Genomic DNA, 21,945 nt, shown 5'->3' with positions numbered 1-21,945 from the left:
GATGCCATCAGAAGCAGGGACCTCAAGCGCTTCATACGGTACATCGAGGCCCGGCCCTTCAAGTTCACCATTTGCAAGATCATCCCCATGGACTGGACGCTGCCTGTTCTCGTCCTCCACATCGTCGTCACATACTTGATCGTCGCTATACAATTTACTCATTTATATTAGTTGTTCGCCGCGAACCTAGACCTCGCGAGCACTATAATTTAATTATTTTTACAAAATGGTGAATATTTCAAATTTTTGCCCCACGATATTGTTGCACCATGAATTTAAAAATTCTCTTGAAGATCCTACATACCTTTTTTCAAATTTCGTTACAAACCTACATGAATATGTATGCATGTTTTATGTATGTATGTTTTGTAGGTATGTACCTACAAACATACATACAAAAAATGTATTTTTGCTCCAAGTTGATTTGTATGCAATTAAATTGGTGTAATTATGTAGATTAAACTTTTATTAACATATTATTACTTTCATTTTCATTAAACATTCAGAATTTCAGAACGCTACACTCGTTAGTTCTGAATCAATAAACAATAAACTTAATTAGTTTGCCCACCTTAATCAATTATTAGCATTCCGCCATCATTCATTCTGATGAAACATATTCGTTGTGTGAAGAATAAATAGGTTACACGAATAGTGTAAGAAATTAATAAAATGACCTTTCAAAAGAATTCCAAAATATTAAAAAAAGTATACAACTTTTTATTTCTTGTCATTGCAGTAATATTGTGTTTAGATTTTGGATATATTAAAAGAAAGACAAAAGTAATACAATATTTTGTCAAAATTATGAACACATTCCAAGTGACTGTAGTATTATTTGGGTTATATTTCTATTCAAGATTTCTAGTCGATACTGATGTTTTAACATCCCTTTGGTATATAACTAATAATATACAATATTTGACATGTTTTTTTGTACTGCACTTATGCAATAAAGAAAACAGTTTTTTCACATTTCAAGACAATTTATATTTGATAGACAAAAAATTGGGTTTTTTTGTTTATGCTTACAATATTGAAATAAAATTTATAGTGTCATATCTGATAGTTATATGTTACGAAGTGGGTGTTGTCATCTACTTCTGTATATATTTCAAGCAATATTGCCGAGCTCCCTATTACTGGCTTTTCTTCTTCAACTGTCCAATGTTCTCTGCTGACGCATTATTAATAGTTTACACGTGCCTATTTTATTCCGTCTTTTGTCGTATGAAGGCTTTTACCAATTTGGTCGCAAATTGTACGAATAATTATTGTTTTTGTTATAATGTTTATACGGATCTAGCCGATGTGACAGACAAGGTCAGAAATATATTTAGTTGTATGGTGAGTATAAATTCAAATATGTTATTTCAATATATAAAATTTACCAATATTTATAGCTCCTATTTATATTAATTAAGTGATTTTTTTTTCTTAATTGTTTGATAGCATAGTTAAAATTTTTAATGCTCAATATTTAAATAGATAATGTTTTTTTTTTCAGTTTTTCTGCTGCCTAATTTTCTACATGTCAGATACGATGCTAACAGTATTTTTTCCACTCACTATTATTAACTCTATGGTATGTATGTATGCTTATAAATCCATCCAAATCTTCTTTCTTATTAGCAGATTTTTTAAATAAATATTTTACAGTTGTAATGTTTCATAAATAAATAAATATATTAGGATAAATCACACAGATCGAGCTAGCCCCAAAGTAAGTTCGAGACTTGTGTTATGTGATACTAACTTAACGATACTATATTTTATAACAAATATATATATAGATAAACATCCATGACCCGGGCCAATCAGAAAAAGATCATTTTCCATCATGACCCGACCGGGGATCGAACCCTGGACCTCTCGGTTCAGTGGCAAGAACCTTACCACTGCGCCACCGAGGTTGTCGAAGAGGTCGTTTATACAGCATGAGAATGAAATACTATATTTGCAGGAAGGTCTCCAGGACTACATTTCGGCGAACGTGACTGTGATCCCGACTCTGCTCATCATCTTCGCTCCAGCGATGACCGCAAGCTTGCTCACCTCACAAGTAGACAAGCTGAAGTTGATGTTGTACGATAGACTGATCCACGATAGAGGTAACGTTTATGAGGGACATTTTAATTATAGTTGTGAATATTTTCATAAGCACGGCGACTTTTTAGTCTATCAAACTACATTAATTTATATTTAGCCAATAATTGACGCTAATAATACCTTAAAATGTTGTATACCAATGAAAACGAAAACTTGTTTGCTATTAATTTAAAAAAATTACGTGTCAAACCCGCACACTGCTTGTCTATTTAGTTAATTTAAATAGCATTTAAATTTGCATACCCGTGGACGGTGAAACATGTAGGATTAAGTTTTTCTTTTAATACCACATTGTAAAAAAATTTAAACTCATCTTTTTGCAAATAAATAATCTTTGTCTTTGTCTTTATTAATAGTGCGTATGCGACTATTTGACACTAAATAGATAGTGTAGTGACTTGAATAATCTAAGTCTAACACTAGTGTTAGCAATCGACTATGTTCGATAAGAAAGAAGACTTAAAATTCAAGTCAGATTAATATTTTGGCTTAGAAAGACGTCAAATCAGGCAACAAAAATCTCGGCCTGCGCCGTAATTACTACTTCTCAATATATATGACATACTTAATATCTATATGTTTATAGATTACTATGTAAATAGTTAATTATTTATTTACCAATAAATTTATTTACAGATAAAGATAACTACGTTGCTCTGCAGAAGTTTGTCCGCTACATCGAAGCCCGGCCTTTCAAATTCAAAATTGCTGGTATTATTCCTATGGACTGGTCGCTGGTGGCTATTGTGCTCAATGTTATGGTCACTTACATCATCATTCTGCTGCAGATGACTCCAAAGGCTTTCAATAATGATTGAAAATCTTATGACTATAATATATAACGAATCATACATTTTTCCTCTTGCGTGACTATTGAATCATATAATTTTATCTTGCGTGGTAGTATCGCGTCTTATTTTCTTAAATTTTGATCAATAACAACTAATATATAAAATAAATAATCCAATGATAGACGCTCCATGTCGTTCCTGGCTCAAAGGCTCTCCTTGGCAATTCAACGCGCAGCTAGCGTTATGGTGACCTTCGGGCCGGGTTCGGCACGGAGTCTGGTCTCATAGATTAATAACTTTTTGAATGACGAAGCATGTTGCAGATATCTTCATGTAAACATTTTGACGAAGCTTCTTGCCGATTTTACTGTTGTATATTTTGACGAAGCTTCTTGCCGATTTTACTGTTGTATATTTTGACGAAGCTTCTTGCCGATTTTACTGTTGTATATTTTGACGAAGCTTGTGGCGGATACTTTTCTGTATACGTTTTGAATAGTATGAAATAATAAAAAGTATCTTGTGAATGTGACTTGTATTTGGCATTTTTGATCTTCAAAATAAGTTTAAACCCATGTATGAAATGTATTTTTTTTTATTAAATCATCTTGCCTAATTAATCAAGCACTTTTATTTGTATAAATACTTATAAATAAAATAAAAATAATTATTATGATTCATATCGCTGCTGCATCAAGTAACTCAAACAAAAGGTATATCATCGATGTAATGTAACTCTTAACATTGCGACTTTCAATTGTGTACATAATATATTATGAATTCATAGCAGTAAATTTACTTAATACAGACAAAATATATATATTAAATACAATAATTGTTGAAGTAGTCACCAGTCGTGGGCCGGGTCGTGAGGTTCCCTCTATTATGGTTGAGCTACGCGATGGCTGACCCATGCGTCAACTCGTGAACGGATGCTGCCAGAGGGAACTGGTCATCTCTTTTCTCATATATTTTTATGTAAGTTAATTGTCTTTCACATCGATATATAATTGATATTATTGTAATCAGCACTCGGATCACAATCATAACCTGTTTTGATATACCTTTTAACTATGTACATTATATACTTTTATATATTATTAGAAAAAAAAACATTGTAAGAAACAATAATGGTAAGCCCTTCTGGCATGATAGGGACCAACACTGTTCAAATGAGTTTCTTTCGGCATTTCTTCTCAGCAGTGGTCGTTCCGAAATGCCAGTAGTTTGTAACTTGTGAGAAATAACTATAAATATAAAAATTGATGAGAAAAAGTGCCTGTGAAGGTCTAATTTCTGAATAAATGATTTGAATTTGAATTAAAATTCCTTTTAAATTAAAAAAACTAAAAATATTCTTTTATTTAGAGTGGCCTCGTTGATACAACGTATTCGGAGCAGCACCAATGGCATTCCAAATGTGTTGTCTGACAGGATTGACTGTCCAATAATGAGACACTGGGTCGACATTCATGTGTCACGCACATGAATCTCGATACAGTGACTCAATTCGTTTCAAAATACTGAACTGAGAGGCTGAAACTGTTGCTTACTAACATAGGTTAAGAATTCTACTAACAATTTATGGATTTTATGGTCTGACAAAAAAAATAATAATTATTATTATTTAATCAAATCAAATACCTAATACAGTTTTCTAAAATATAAAATTAATTTTTCAGATGTCAGTACAGTAAATTACAAAGTATTTAAAATATATTTAATATTACAATTTGTTATTTTCTTCTTCTGGTGCCTCTCTAAGGTTATTAGTATTTTAAAGTCTTATTATTAAAATTAAATATTATTGAAATTAGGTAATTCAATTTGATGAACCGAAACCAGCAATAAACTTAAGTGACTTACAAACCATTAGGAACGACTAATTACGTTGTTTCAAAACATTCGTCTATTTGAGTCGTCGTACACAACTCGGTAACACACACATGAATGGAGGACACGTGTTACAGATGAATACCACGACGGTTCACTCTGATTCCAAAATATGTCGTAAATTATTTAATTTTTCATTTATTTCGATGATGGTAATGTTAGGTTTAGATTTCGGGTTCATTAAAAACATACCTAACAAAATTAAATATTTTATAAAAACTATTAATATCATTCAAATAATCGTTGTATTAAACGTTTTATATTTTTTTTCTGGTATAAGTGATGATATATATATTTTGACGATCTTGTGGTATGTAACGAATAATATACAATATTTGACAAACACTTTCATCTTAATATTTTTAAGTAAACGGAATAGTTTTTGCACACTTTTAGAAGATTTGATTCCCATAGATAAAGTATTAGGTTTTCCTGGATATAACTACAATTTCGAGTTAAAATTTGTTGTGACTTATATGATGGTTTGGTTGTATGAGATTGGTGTGATATTATATTTCTGTATATTTTTTAAGCAATATTGTGGAACTAATTATTTTTATATCTATTTTTTGAATTGCCCCCTACTAGTAACAGATACAGTAATGATAGTTTATACATTTTTGTTTTACGCTGTTTACTGTCGTATGAAAACCTTTACAAAATTTATTACTTACAAAACAAATGACTATGGTGTTTGCTTCAATATATATCAAAAATTGGCTGACGTAACTGACAAGGCTAGAGCTACCTTCAGTTGCATGGTAAGAAGACATATAAAAGCAAAAACTTCATATTACATTAGACGATATTAAAAATATTGTTTATTAAAAATTGGTTTTCCAGTTTTTCTGGTGCTTGATCTTCTATGTATCAGACACAATGTACAGCATATTTTATCCGCTGACTCACATTAATTCGATGGTATGTATTGATATTGTATAAGTTTTCACATTGTTTGTAGAAAATACCAAATATTTGTTTTCCTAAACGCGAAATATTCTTCAAATTACAATTTTTACTGAAAATATACATTCCTATGGAAATCTCAGAATCTTTTCTCTTGTATTTCCAGAAAAGTTTTCAAGACTATATATCGGCGAATATAACAGTGATTCCGTCTCTCCTTATCATTTTTGCTCCGGTGATGACCGCCAGCAAGCTGTCCTCACAAGTTGAGAGGCTGAAATTAATATTGTACGACAGACTGATCCACGAAAGAGGTATATTTACCAGAGCAAGACCTTGATACAAAGTACGTCTGCATGGGTACCACAACCTCATCCTTTCATGTTGCCAAACAGCGATTGTCTTCCTGTTTGGAGGGCGAGAGAGGCAGTGTATGTGTGTGTGTGTGTGGTAAAAGTTCATAGACCACAAAGTAGCCAACACCCTTGGTCTTAGTTTACCATCAACTATATAATATGTAGTAAAGAAAATAGCATAGAAATGCAACATACTATTCCGCCGCGCGATAGCGCTACATGCGGTCAGTTTTCTTAGGACTTCTATGAAAATCGCCCGTGTGACGTTGATATATTGCATGTAAAATAAAAGTTATTTCACATAAATCAGCAGTATATAAGCGACTATTCGCAGCTGCAATTCAATATGATCAAAACTTACATGGGATAAGTCCGCTATTGTACACGTGTCTAAAAATATTGAGTTATTTAATTCACACATTATATACTGTGCTGTCTTATCTATCATGCCATCTACGTGTCGATACATGCTAATCTCTAATAATATATCACATCTTTTACTATGTTTCACATAAATAAATCCTACGTTAATATTAATAGAGTATATATGATTCCAATTACAGAAAAAGATAACTACAATTATTTGCAAAAGATGGTACGCTACATCGAAGCCCGGCCTTTCAAATTTAAAATCGGTGGTATTATACCTCTGGACTGGTCGCTGGTGGCTATCGTACTCAATATAATTGCGAATTATGTCATCGTTCTGCTGCAGATGAAGACCTAAAACGATTTACTATTTTTATCAATTGTATAATTAAGAATTATATTATGTTGAATAAATTTCTGGCGGGGCAGTTTCGTGTTTTATTAATTTAAATGTTAAGTAACGACAACTGTAAAAGATCTTTCTGATGCGGATAGGCATCCATGAATGTCTGTTCGTTTTTGCCTTAAATAACTTGCTTGACAAAAAGTATACATCATCCATGTATTTCAACTCGTAACGTTGCCACTATTAAAAATATTTTAATGATATAGGAAAATACAACGATTAGTACACATTAGTCCAAAAATAAGTGTTAAATTGTTATTGAAATACTAAGAATGCAAAGTTATAATGTACACTTACAATGTATCATAAAAATAATAATTTCATAGAATTCTTTTACGGAATCGATCAATACAAATTCTTAATAATTAACCAGTATAGAACGAACTTCGAGGACCTCTGTGGCTTAATGGTCATCATGTTGGATCTAATACTGGAGGTCCCGGATTCAATCCTCGGACAGGTCAAGTTGGAAAATAAACTTTTATAGATTGACTTGAGTCTCTATTATGTATATGTTATTAAAATATATAAAATATCCCATAACACGAGTCTCATCGAATTTACTTTAGAACTAATTCAATCTATGTAATTATTTTAAAAAAATAGAAGTCACAAAATTTGTACATACTGTTGTAGTACTGTCGATACATTTTATAATATCTTGCTTGTGTAGTCCAAGCAGTAATAAACTTAAGTGTACCAACCTTAATAAATTACTAATGAGGTTGTCTCAAAACATTCGTCAATTTGAGTGTTTGTCGTCGACACAATTCTATAAAACATTAAAGAAATCGGACCCGTGTTACAGATAAATACTATGGCGGTCAACAGTAATTCCAAAATAAGCCACAAGTTATTTATTTATTTATTCATTTTAATGATTATTACCTTAGGTTTAGATTTCGGATTTATCAAAAATACAAATAGAGTTACTATAGTAAAATATGTGGTGAAAATCATAAACCTAATTCAAATAATAATAGTATTAATTGCTTTATACTTATTTTCGGATATTCGCAATAATTTCGGTATTCTTTTGGTCCTGTGGTATGTAACGAATAATATACAATATTTGACAAATACTTTCTTTTCGCTATTTTCAAATAAACAAAGCAGTTTTCACACGCTATTGGAAAATTTAATTCTGATCGACAATGAGTTAGGTTTTCCCGGATGTTTTTACAACTTCGAATTAAAATTTGTCGTGACTTATACAGTAGTGGTGTTTTATGAAGTTTGTGTTGCCATTTATTACTGTTTCTTTTACAATCTATATTGTACGACCAGCGGCTATTTTATGTTTTTCTATTACTGTCCATTTTTGGTTGCTGATACAATTTTGTTAGTTTTTACCTTTCTCTTTTACGCTGTTTATTGTCGTATGAAGACCTTTACTGATATTATCTCAAGCCATAGAAAAGATTATCGCTTTTGCTTCAACATGTATCAAAAATTGGCTGATTTGACAGACAAAGCAATATCAAATTTTAGCTGCATGGCAAGTATCAATTTATAGTGTTACAGTTTTTCTTAATGTTCTGTCATGTTATAAAAGAATTTGATTTAAACTTTGCTTTTCAGTATTTCTCCTGCTTGATGTTCTACGTAGCCGAAACAATGCATGATATATTTTATCCACTGTTCCGAATTAATACGCTGGTATGTCTGTCTTTCAATATATTTTATTGCCGATTATACATCTGAGGCTGTGAAACCGAGAAGCCAGGGGTCAGCATAAAAAATAAAACCTTGTAATTTTAAACAATTGGCTGTGATTTTACAAACGGCCGCTTGCCTGACGTCAACCCATTATTAGGTAGCATTATTATCCGCTGTCAAAGTTATGTATTGTATCCCTCAACATGACGGATATGGAGTGATCTTATTCCAGTGCGAGATCACCTGCCACAGTTCGCGGTAGTAAAAGTACAGAATGTCACCATAGCAAAACGTTAACTAGCATATTTACTTATGTCATATTCTAAAGCATTAACCTAAACTGTAGAGATCCATTAACCATGTATATCACAATAATTTATTACTTAATCTTGAATTAATATTTTCAAGATTTAAACTCATTCTTATTTATATCGTCAAAAAATTATAATCCTTTATTAAAGCGTAAAATTGTTTTCTATCTAATAATTTCCAGGCAACCCTCCAAGAGTATATATTTGCAAACATAACTGTGATCCCGTCTCTGCTCATCATCTTCGCTCCGTTGATGACCGCCACCATGCTGTCCTCGCAAGTGGACAAGCTACAGTTGATGTTGTACGACAGACTTCGCAACGATAGAGGTGAAGCCATTGTCACAATTTTAATGCACCTACATACTAGTGCAACAAAATGCTTTTTGAGATATTTTTTTTATCATTTCTATTTCTATTGCAATCTGTCGCGCCTAAGGGACACAAAATAGTTGGCGCGTAGATTTCTATTGGCATGCTCGGAGCACGATCATTTGTCACATCCTACTTTAAAAAAGAGCGATCCTAATAATAGTGAAGAAGAAGTCTGTAAAGACCTTTTCGAATAATCTTTAATTTTGTAAACTAAAAATGAATTGCCCTGAATTATTCTAGTATCTCGGAATCATTAAAGAACTTAATTGAAATATTTGTTTTATTCACATTTTTGTAGCGAAATTTTTTTAAAACAAACCAACTTTCGAGTCTTCAATCTCAATTCAATCAAATTGACGTAAAGTCCCAAAAAGCTTTCGAGTTAAAGAAAATTATACTTATATCAAATTGCAAGCAAATAAAGTTTCGGTCACGGCTGATTTGCCTTTAAAAATCAGCTTTTCTCCTGCTAAAAATCTAATTTTTGTTTTCAGATAAACCTGACTATGTCGCTTTGCAGAAATTGATCCGTTACATCAAAGCCAGGCCTTTTAAGTACAAAGTGGCTGGTGTTATACCCCTAGACTGGACATTAGTGTCTATGGTACTCAACGTAGTTATTACCTACATCATCGTGCTATTACAGATAACTCGGAGGGCCTAAGACAAGACTGGAGTAATCACGTGCAATGATTATTCTACAATATTTGCATTCGTTTTTTTTGGAGAATCTTATAGGAATTTAGATCAATTTGAAAATTGTGATTCAAATTTTGTTACTATATATTTTTTTTTTATATGACAATAGGCTAATAGTAATGTTAAACTTAATTTGTATAATTACAAATTTAGTAAAGTTTATTAATTTATCGCTATCTATATCGATTGAAGAATAATAAAAAATCCGCAAAACGGTTCATCAAAAATATAGTTCTAAAGTCCGCCCCTTGCATTAATAGAAATTATTTGGACAACATATATTTGAATTGTGTCTGACTACCAAAATAATAACACTTTTTAGTAAATTAATATTCATCGACATTGTTTTATTAACTGTATCCCTTCTCTTAAAATAAATAGATAGAAACACATACGGCGATCATTTATTTTATATTAAGTAATTTTATTTTTCCTAAATTATTTAATAAATTGGGGTCAACAACATTGGGGTCAGGTCAACATGGAAAATGATCTTTTTCAGATTGATCTGGGTCTTCGAAGTTCATTTATATATTAGTATAATATGTCCCAACACAAGTTTCGAACTTACTGTGCGGCTAACTCAATCTGTGTGATTTGTCTTTATATATTTATTTTAACAAACAATTTTAAATTATTTTGATGTGATGTAGATGCAATGTAGAACAAGAGTGTAACTTAAATGTAAAACCAGCAGACCAGCACGGCTACCCACAGTTTCAATAAAGAATAAGCTGACAAAGTACAAACAAGTAAAAAATGAAGTTTGAAGAATTACAACATTGTATAACATTAACCGCTCCCAATTAGCTTTTGTTTGCAAGTTAGTCCACTCTCAGCAGGGCTCACACGACGATTGAAATATTTTGTTATAATAAATGAAATAATTATTGCACACAACATTGAAAAAATAATACTGGGAAAAACTCACGCATTGTTGGAACAGCTCTACACTTTATATATATATTTCTTTTGTCTATGGCTCTACAGTAGAAATTAGTATATGTCATTTCTCCGGAAACCATTGGGAGAGGTATTTTAAATTAATTTCGTTATTTTTAAACTATTTTCAATTTATTTAAAACATCAACTTTTTATACAAAAAAAAGCCAAAAGAACGTAAGATAACAATGATAATTTCCAAAACTAAGGACATACAAAAAACTGTTTGCGTTCCGTATTGTTTATTCAAAAGAACAACTCTTGTCATGGAGCCATCTGCAGTAGGACAATGATGTAAGTTACCATAAAGTTGATTATTATAGCCACCAGCGACCAGTCCAAAGGTAAAATGCCAGCGACTTTGAATCTGAATGGACGGGCTTCGATGTAGCAGACAAACTTCTCCAATTCATCGTAATGATCTTTGCCTGAAATTGTAAATAAATAAGTAATATCATATTTTTGTTAGAAATATAAATATTTATGTGAACGCTTTCGCTAATTTTCATATTTTCACAGATACATTAATTTTATAAAGTTGTTCTTTTATTTTTATTTTTATTTCAAATTTCGTTTTCTTTATAATTCTTGTTATTTTTTAATTGTTTCATTAATCATCTTTGCTACTAGTGAATTTTCTTGAAATGTATTATATATAACATAATATATAAATATATATATATATATATATATATATATATATATATGCAAAGTGTGCAAGTGCAAGTCACATCTCGCAAATAAGTGTAATTTTCGAAGGAGGAAATAAAATAAAGTTTTTCTTTTTTATATATATATATATAAATAATATAAATATATGTATATATATATATATTTATTCATATTTATTTATTATATATATATATATATAAATATATAATATAAAAAGAAATATATATAAATATGAATATATATATATATATATATATATATATATATATATATATATATATATATATATATATATATATATATATATATTCATATATATATATATATATATTTATATTATATATATATATATATATATTATATTTGAAAAACTTTATTTTATTTCCTCCTTCGAAAATTACACTTATTTGCGAGATGTGACTTGCACTTGGAATCCGGACCAACCAATCATCTAACCATCAAAATATAAGGAAATAAAATAAAGTTTTCAAACCGTGTTTTGTTATATACTCGTATCAAATGAAAGAGGGTCGTTATGATAATCTTAAATATATAGTTTATTGCTTGTAAATTACGGGAAAACCTATAATAGTTCTATAAATTGAAAATAAAGTGGTAAACTTGATAATACGTTATAACGGAAAATAGTTCACTAGCTAGAATAACCACGGTACCGTCTCCACGCGAACTCGCACAGGCCAGTATTTTCTTTCTAACAACTAATTAATTACCTATTATTTTAATATACTTATTCTTACCTCTATCATGCATAAGTCTGTCATACAAAATCAATTTCAATGTGTGGACTTGTGATAACAGCTGACTAGCGGTGATGATTGGCGCTATTATAATGACCAGTGTTGGAAGAAACGTAATATTTGCTAGAAGAAAATTCACTAAATATTTCTGTAAATGATATAAAAAAAAATCTTAAGATTTATTCAGATAAATAGTAACAAATTAACATGTTATTATCCTTGCCCTTATTTATTTATTTTTTATTTATTTCAGCCATCAGCGCTGCTGGATAAAGGCCTCCTTCCATTATTTCCATAAAATCCTTCTTTTAATGAAATTAGGTCTTCACAGGCCCCTTTTCAAATTATATTTTAAATTAAATAATATTTAGATATTAATTCTCCAAACTGCGAGTATTTCGGAACACCCACTCGACTGCTGACAAGATATGCCCTAAGAAAACCATAAAATATGTTTGCTTCCTCAGTAATATAAACAATAAGGATCGACAAAGGAAATGTAGCGATACTTATATGTTACGAAACAATACATACGTCTGAATCGCCTTTCGTCAATGGGTACAATATTGCTAACATTACATCGGAGACGTAAAACGCCAAGCACCAAAAGTACTGAAAATGAATAAAAGTATATATATATTACAAATTGAATTCGCATCAAATCGATAGCAATGAATTCCTCATCCTCATGTAATATAAGAGCAAGGTTCTTGTCGGTGAAGTTCCTTCCATCGTCCTCCTACCATAGCCAGTTCCTTCATTTCTTGATACGACACAATTCCCACTTTTTTCTTTTATTTGCCTGGTGTAACTATCTCTCGGACTTCCTGGGCTTTCTTCCTGCTATCATACCTTCTATAATATTTACTTAAATAATATATCCCTCTTCTATTTTAATGAATTAATACAAATGAATATAGTAATAAGCATGGATGTGATGAACTGGATATATTTTTTCAAATAAAAAATAATCAAAACTAATTTCAATATTCGCAAGTCTGAAATTGGATTGTCTGCTATTGAAACTGATGCTTTACCATGCAGCCGAAATGAAATCTTCCTTTTTCGGTCTCGTCAGCTAGTTTCTGATAAGCGTTGCAATAAGTTTTTACATCAATACAATTTGAAACCAAATCTGTAAGACTCAGCATTCGACAGTATACGGAATAGAAAAATACTCCGAACACAATAATCACTGTATTTGCTACAAACGTAGGAGTAATGAAGAAAAAAATTAACGGACCGGGTATATAGCAATAACTTGTATAATAAAAACAAAAATAAAACATTGTACTTATAGTATAAAATTGATATGATAAATAAATTATTGCAAATTTCAATTCAATCTTGTCATTAAAGCCGGCAAACCCAAATTCATCGTCAATCAAATACAAATTCTTTTGAAACATGAAAAAATTGTTTTGTCTCTTTGTAAATTGTGTTACAAATATACATGTTAAGTACATTATAGTGATGGTAATATACCAAAGAATTGATAGTATTTCTTGATCATATTGAATGCCAGAATATGAATACGACACTATTAAAACAATACATATAAACATGAAATGTATAAATTTCACTATATATTTCAGAGTCTTGGTTCTGTAGTTGATATATCCGAAGTCTACACAAAATATTATTACAATAAATATAAAAATGGAGTTAAATAATTTATGTATTAATTTGGTGTTTGAATTTAGTTTAAATAATATTGACATAGTGGGTTCGTACTGACTGTCCGGAGTTGATACAATTGAACGACTACTTTATTACACGAAATGATAATACGACCGAAAATATATTAGACGGCAATTAATGTAATAATTGTTGTTAAGTAATTAGTTTTTATTGTAAGTAGGAACTTTTATGAGTTAGGATATATTTTTTTATGACGGAAGATGTTGGTCAAACGTCAGTTTTGAAATTAAAAGTCTTATAAAATAATTTTTAACTGTTATTTCAGTCAAAATTACTTTTGACCAACCTCTTCTGTCAAAAATAGTTTTATTTATTATGTTTTTACCAGAACGAAGCCGGGACAAACAAATAAATATTGCAGTAGTATCAAACACTAATACCTTAACTGAAGTCAGCGGCAGTTATACCATAGTGGTATAATTTACACATTCGTCTGTCTGTCCGCAATATCTCTATATACACACGGCTTTGTTTGACTCGTAATTACTATTTCGGCGTTGGTCTGTCTGTCATGCGTATTTTGTGTTTATTTTAGATATAATGTAGATTATAGGTATATTTAGGGTTGAAGATAATGTAACCAATCAAAACTAATGTTTACTCGTGCAGTACTCTATTTTACAAGCAAATTCAAATTCAAATCATTTATTCAGAAATTAGATCTTCACAGGCACTTTTTCTCGTCAATTTTTATATTTATAGTTATTTCTCACAAGCTACAAACTACTGGCATTTCGGAACGACCACTGCTGAGAAGAAATGCCGAAAGAAACTCATTTGAACAGTGTTGGTCCCTATCATGCCAGATCGGCTTACCATTATTGTTTCTTACAATGTTTTTTTTTTCTAATAATATATAAAAGTACATAATGTACATAGTCAAAAGGTATATCAAAACAGGTTATTATTGTGATCCGAGTGCTGATTATAATATATATATATCGATGTGAAACACAATTAACTTACATGAAAATATATAAGAAACGAGATGACCACTTCCCTCTGGCAGCACCCGTTCACGAGTTGACGCATGGGACAGCCATCGTGTAGCTCAACCATAATAGAGGGAACCTCCCGACCCGGCCCACGAGCTTAATTTAATTCCAATTATAACAATTGTTTTCGAAAGTTTCTTAAATTCCAAGCATATGTTCATAGAATTTTAAGATGAGGTCCTCAGATCACACGCACGTTTGCAATTTTCTTGTTTTTTGTTTTTGTTACATCACGAGAATCTGAAATCTAAACGGCCGATTTACTTGAAATTTGGTTTGTAACATTATATACCGGGATAACATCAACGAAGAAAATGTTACTTATTTCGAACTGCGCACGCAGACGAAGTTACGGGGTAACATCATTAAGGTCGTAAATCTTAATTAGCAGCTCCAAAAATCTTCTCATCCTAGAGTGATTGACGAGACGCTATCTTTGCATCTCTTTCAAGAACCCTTTTATTGTGATCGCAAATGAATGGAGCCGCCACGAGATAATAGGAAATAAATTAATGCAGTTCTTGTATATTTATACAAAACTGTATTTACTATAGTATATCGGACAAAGAGTGGAGTGCTTCAAAATTTTAAAAGGAAACAGTGAAAATTTCATGGTAAAAAAAAAAAAAAACATTTAAAATTGAAGCCAAAATGAAATGCAGACAAGGGATAACGTGTAATGCTGTCTGAATGTCGAATAAAAAAGATATAACACAGAACCTGTAATTTTAAACCATACTATAGGTAACATTTTCACAAATAGTACAAAAATTGTGAAAATTCATATGTTTACATTAAAACGCCAATTAACTTTAATAAAAATCCTACGGACATTTCAAAGAGATCCGCTAAGAAAATTTTGAAACCTATTTTCCATATAAACTGCAAATTCTTGCTTAGAGAGAGGTTACCTTGGAGTTTATTTTCTTTCATATTATTCCTTTTTTGCACCCACATAACAGCTTTTGTATGACCCAATGGTTGACTTGACGGTTACATAATAATTTTTTAGCATTTCCTTTTACACGAGATAAAAATACCACCTAAATTCTAACGCGTTGCCTAAATCAAGTTAACAGAAAATGCAATGTTATACTCGTAGTAGGGCCCCACATTTTAATACTGGTATGCTGTACATTATCATGTGAAATTAACCCGTCATGGCGCATCTGGCGCCGGTGACCACTCGCTTGATTGGACTGCATGTGTCAGGTTTGATTTAACGCATAAACTGACAACAATGTATATTCCTTCAGACTTAAAGTATGTTTAATAGTCTAATTTTTATTTTATTATTTCCACAATATATCAAATTCATAATATAGTACCAAGATTTTATTGTGTAACACTTCAGTGCCATAGATACGTGAAGGTTTTAATGTATACGTGGCAGAATATATGCACAATGGTATGGAAAATTCCATCCAGTATTCCGGCGATGTTGCAGCATTCGGCTTGAAATTTAGCAGTGTTATCGAGCCTCCTTAAATCACCCCCAGGGAAATGTGGGAATAAACCACAAGTGACGGTATTAACACTCACGGCTCTGAGCTGACGTACTGTTAGTGCGTGCGGGAATGAAGGTAGGGTGCAAGCCGTGAGATGAAGGCGGGAAACTATTCATTCTAATGCACCATGTAAATTTCAAGATAAAAAGTATGTAATAGCTATTTCAGGTTCCAGGTTCCATGTAGAGGACACGTGGATCATGGCATTGTTGTCCCCACCACCTAATAATATACATGTTATTTAATTAGGCAAAATCTATTGGATGAATTTCGATAAAATTTTGTGTCCTTCGAGTGTTACCGCGGCTATGATGCTGCGAAGAAATAATATGTTAACATTTTGGAAAAATCTACATTACTTTTTACTGGTCTGCCTGACGGCAGATTTTATCTTGGACCACAGAGAATAGAAGTTGCAATTGTCCATAGAGCGGCACACTATGGGAGGACATTGGGCTCGGCATAAATATTCATTTTTACGGTTCCAACTGCAAGCCCACTGCGATAGTTATACTATATTCGTTAGATATTTACTTTTAACATACTTGGCTAGTGACAAAAATAGAATACGTAGATAGACAATTCACACAGTTATGGTGGGAATGGACTAAAGAGAAGACCATGGATGGATGGAGTGACAGCCGAGACAGGACAGAGACCGGTTTGTTAACTACTACTTACAGCATATATAATACAAGGTTATTGTAAGGTGCATTAGCACCTGACCTAAAAAGAACATGAATGATAATCCTATAAATTAATACAGTCATGTCATTAGCAATATTTTTATTTATTATGTTCGTCGTTGTCCGACGTTTCTATAAAGCGACAAATCAAATCAAATATTTTTTTTTGTCAGAATACATGATTACAATAAAAAAAAAAGCTGTGTTGTTCCGATGTACACGATGGGTTGGGCAAAAATATAACCATAGCAGATCTTTTTAATTTAAATAAAGTGTCATATTTCAACATAATTTTATTTAAATAAAATTAAAGTCGTTATCCATTTCGCAAGCTTTGCCTTAACAGTAGAACATTTGATACAAATGTTCATTATTTAAAACGATTCTTCTTGCCCGGGTTGCTCAAGTATCAACTGTTTAGGTACATTCAGTAATACAAATAAGTCCCTCTTCTATCTATGTTTATACGTATGTTATTACTATAAGTGGGCTATATTTGTTCGCACAAAAACTTCGAAATTTGACGTGGTTTTCTCAGTCGAGCGGATTGTCTAACTTAAAATCTTGTATATCGCGATATATTGTTTAGATCTCGAGATGTGAGGGCAAAGCCGCGGTCAAAAGTTAGTTGAATAATTAACAATTAATTCCATTAGTCAATACTTCGTTTGATTAACAGATCTGTACGACGAAAATGCTTTAATGGAAGTCTGGAAATTAACATTGCTTAATATATAAGCATTTTCGTATATACAGATCTGTTAATCAAACGAAGTATTGACTAATGGAATTGAAACACATCATACTGTTATTTGATAAATTATTATTGTCGGAACCACTTGCTTTCTTTTCATCTTTTTAAAGTATATAAATAAATATGACAAACAAAATTGTCCCAAATACTCCAAAAATAAAATTCCTAGTGAAATCTATCAAAGAAAATAGAAGTTTCTCTAAAAAATTCCTTTATTTCTTCAAAGTACTAAATTTTTATTTGGCCCTGAATTTTGGATTTATGACGTTCAAATCGTTGAGATCGAGAATTCTTTGGAAAGTATTTAATATTATTTGTTGCCTTTTTATATGCGTCTTAAGTTTCCTTTCATTATTATCTGTTGAAAATACATTTATGGAAACATGGCACGCTTGTTACACAATCGAATATTTTCTTTTCGTGTTTGTTTTGATTTTTTTCACATCTGATAAATCATTTTACGACCTCCAAAATGATTTACTCGCGATTGATTCTGAAATTGGGATTGACAGCCATAATTATAAACTAGAATTTAAAATGATGTTCTGGTCAACTGTTATTATATTTGAAAGATTTTTTTGTTTCTTTCTCTTCTGTTATATGACCGCTTGTAATCTTTTATCTTTATTTGTTCTTTTTTTTGTGCCGCCTTACATTAGCAACGACGTCACGATGTTGATTTATACATTTACATTTTTTTCCGTTAATTGTCGTATTGTACAATTTACCAATTACCTAAAAACCAAAAGTTTTAATATAGTGTCTTGTGAATACATCTACAAATCTATGATTGACTCAACACAAAAGGCTATGAAAGTTTTTGAAGTCCTCGTAAGTATTATAGATCTATAATTGTTGTAATAAATTCCTTTATGTATAATTGTTGTACAATTATATATCTATAAATTATTATTACTACTATATAAAGCTACATTACCGCTGACTGACTGACATAATTACTTTGTTCTACGGAATACACGTGACCGCTGTCACAGTGACGTTGACGTATCGGGGGCGGTCTGGAGGCACGGGGAAAAATACGAAAGGTGATCTCCGAAGCTGTTCTGATCGGAAGGGGGTACTGCCCGCGGAAACGGTGGGGGTTAGGTGGGGGGTGCTCGAGCAAATGTCATAGAGGACTGTGTGTGTCTTGCGGCGAAGCTGAGGTCGAAGGCCGAGCCCCCCTTCCACCCCCCTTCGGTGCGGGTCACACCCCAAGTCACCAGCGGCGGAGCTGTGGGCGCAGGCTTTGGCGCCCTCCGCACGCGAGGCCGTAGGTCGAGCCACTCCTGCACACTTTATACATGGATGACATCATACTTTTCGGTAACCCTTTTTCACCAGAAAATCTCAGCTCGACAACCGAACCTGTCACAGGTCCAGATGCGTGGCGAGGCCGAAGGCCGAGCCCTCCCTCCACTCCTCACCTGGAGGCCACGCCCCCAAGGCGAGGCCGAAGGCCGAGCCCTCCATGTACCCCCCTTCAGGGGGGGCTTCACACCCCCCAAGGCCGCAGGCCTCGGTGCCCTCTGCATGCGAGGCCGCAGGCCGAGCCACTCCTGCAAACTTTATACATAGATGACATCCTACTTTTCGGTAACCCCTTTTTCACCAGAAAATCTCAAATCGACAACCGAACCTGTCACAGGTCGAGCTGCGTGGCGAAGCCGAAGGCCGGGCCACTTCTCCGCACTTTATACATGGATGACATCCTACTTTTCGGTAATCCCATTATCCCGGAAACATCCGACTCGACTACCGAACCAGTCACAAAAGCTACAGCCGTACGACAACGCGCCCCCACGCAAGCCCCCACTTCTGCACACTTTATATATGGATATATATGGATGACATGCCAACTAGGTAACCCCATTGTCCCGGAAAATCCGACTCGACAACCGAACCAGTCATGGGCCGAGCTGCGCACTTTATACATGGATGACATCCTACTTTTCGGTAACCCCGTTTTCACCAGAAAATCACTCGACAACGAAAATTGTGACTGAAACTACAGCCGCACGACTACCTCATATATATAGTTACATTATTTGTTTTGTCTACAGTTTTCCATCGTCATCTTGTGCAACACACCCCAAGTATTGATGACGGTGTACTTTGTAATCGCTCTTTTGAAAAATAAAGATATTGGTGGTATTTCTGTAAGTATCCATCTGAATAACGTTTAGAAGGTAATCTTTCTTCAAATTTTCTGATCATCTGCTGGTGTCGTAAACAAAATTTACAATTGAATATCGATACCTAGTGCTAAAACTAACGCTGATATAATGCAGCTATGTTGCTGATGATAATAATATTTTTGATTATAGTCTGCACCAATATTCTACATTAATTTATAAATAAAGCATTAGTATAGCTATCAACTTCTTAGAAATTGCAATAAATTAAGTAGAACACAGTCTTCAGGTTAAAGCTTATGTCAGACAAATTAAAGATTATATAATATTAGATTACATTTCACGAAGAGTAAAATGACAAAGATAATATCTAAAGCTTTTTATTTCTTGCAGTTACCTCCATACTACACGTCTGCGGCTGTCACTATATGTCAGTCTTTAATAATGATATTTTTGCCGTCATATTTTGCTGGGAAACTATCTCATAGCGTCGAAGAGTTAAAACTGAATCTAAACAATTTCTTACTGCGAGAAAGTGGTATACTGAAAATAAATTAAATAGTGGAAAGGGATATAAACAGAGAAACAAACTTGTGGCTTTATTTTTAAATTGATTTCAGATGCCATCAGAAGCAGGGACCTCAAGCGCTTCATCCGGTACATCGAGGCCCGGCCCTTCAAGTTCACCATCTGCAAGGTCATCCCCATGGACTGGACTCTTCCTGTGCTAATCCTTAACATCAGTGTTACTTACTTGATTGTTGCTATTCAGTTTACGAAGCTTTATTAAGTGTTTTAACTTATCATCAACATCTTTATAATTTTCTTTTATTATGTTATTTTTTTAAATGTATAAAAATATATGAGGAAAAATATTATAGTATTTATTAGATTCTTCGTTTAAGTCATTAGTTTTAAATATTGTTAAATTGTTCGATATTACAAATGAAAGTTTGTGTTCTAAAGTAAATCGAATGTTCTCGATCAATAAAAATATTAGAGATATATAGGTAAGGTTAGAGAGGGATAGTGGATGAAGTAGCTTTTCGTTAAAATAAGGCTAATACGTGTGAAACGATTTGGCTATAAATAAAATTGCTCTTATTACCTATTTTATTTTTTGGATCCCGGATTCTAAACAAAAGAATTATTTTACTAGAGAAATACTTTTATTAGAGAAAGAAAAAATATTCACGTTTTTAAGCACAGTAGCAACATTCACTTCAAAAAGCGCCATTGACTATCAGAATTTATGATCAAATTCTATGAGAATCGCGTACTTTCGAAATAAAAAGCACCTATGTGCCAATCCAAGATATCCTGTTTGATAATATTACTGGGATTGCACACATCTTTTTCGTAAATTATGTCACTTTTAAACGGTTTTACGTTCACTGCCACCTTTTCTGAATAGACGTAATTGTTTACTTGTAATTAAATTAGTTCGATGTTATAATAAATTACTATTTTGTAACTTTGCCTTTATCCATCATTGGCTAGTTGACTATCAATTTCTAAATTTAGTCAATATTAGCAATGTACACATAATTCTATCATCTAATGAAAGGTAAGCATACTAATCTAGTATTTTTCCGCGCCTCACCCAAACCGGTCACAATGAGCCCATCTCTGCCAAAATTATCGAAAACATTAATTATATTCTTCATAATCTGTCAAATATGTTTCGGATTTCGCTTCGGCTTTCTAAAGTCTAAAAGATTTCAAACGATTATTAAATTGTATTGTGTTATTATGCCAGGATTTATATTGATACCGATCATTATATTCTACTACTCTAACATCCATGTGATAATTTTGCAAGTTTTAGAAATTTTCGTTTGTTTAAACATACTTTTGTTCACAAAACATACTATTTACGATTTTTTGAATGACTTTTCACTCATCAAAAAAGATTTATGT

General features: G+C 32.3%; 2 long non-coding RNA genes across 2 annotated transcripts; both read left to right on the top strand.

Annotated features, from left to right (window-relative positions):
• Positions 1 to 3,787: 3,787 nt before the first annotated feature.
• LOC135309918 (uncharacterized) lies at positions 3,788 to 20,680 on the top strand. The gene is made up of 3 exons (XR_010370177.1): positions 3,788 to 3,878; positions 19,954 to 20,049; positions 20,646 to 20,680. It is a non-coding gene; the product is annotated as an uncharacterized LOC135309918 (long non-coding RNA).
• Positions 8,741 to 9,766, top strand: LOC135309904 (uncharacterized). Its single transcript, XR_010370162.1, has 3 exons — positions 8,741 to 8,850; positions 8,983 to 9,130; positions 9,670 to 9,766. It is a non-coding gene; the product is annotated as an uncharacterized LOC135309904 (long non-coding RNA).
• Positions 20,681 to 21,945: the final 1,265 nt, after the last annotated feature.

This window comes from Plodia interpunctella, chromosome 19, assembly GCF_027563975.2.
Source record: "Plodia interpunctella isolate USDA-ARS_2022_Savannah chromosome 19, ilPloInte3.2, whole genome shotgun sequence".
Classification (NCBI taxonomy): domain Eukaryota; kingdom Metazoa; phylum Arthropoda; class Insecta; order Lepidoptera; family Pyralidae; genus Plodia; species Plodia interpunctella.
The sequence above is the reverse complement of the archived record's forward strand: the minus strand, read 5'-3'. Positions and strand labels throughout refer to the sequence as shown.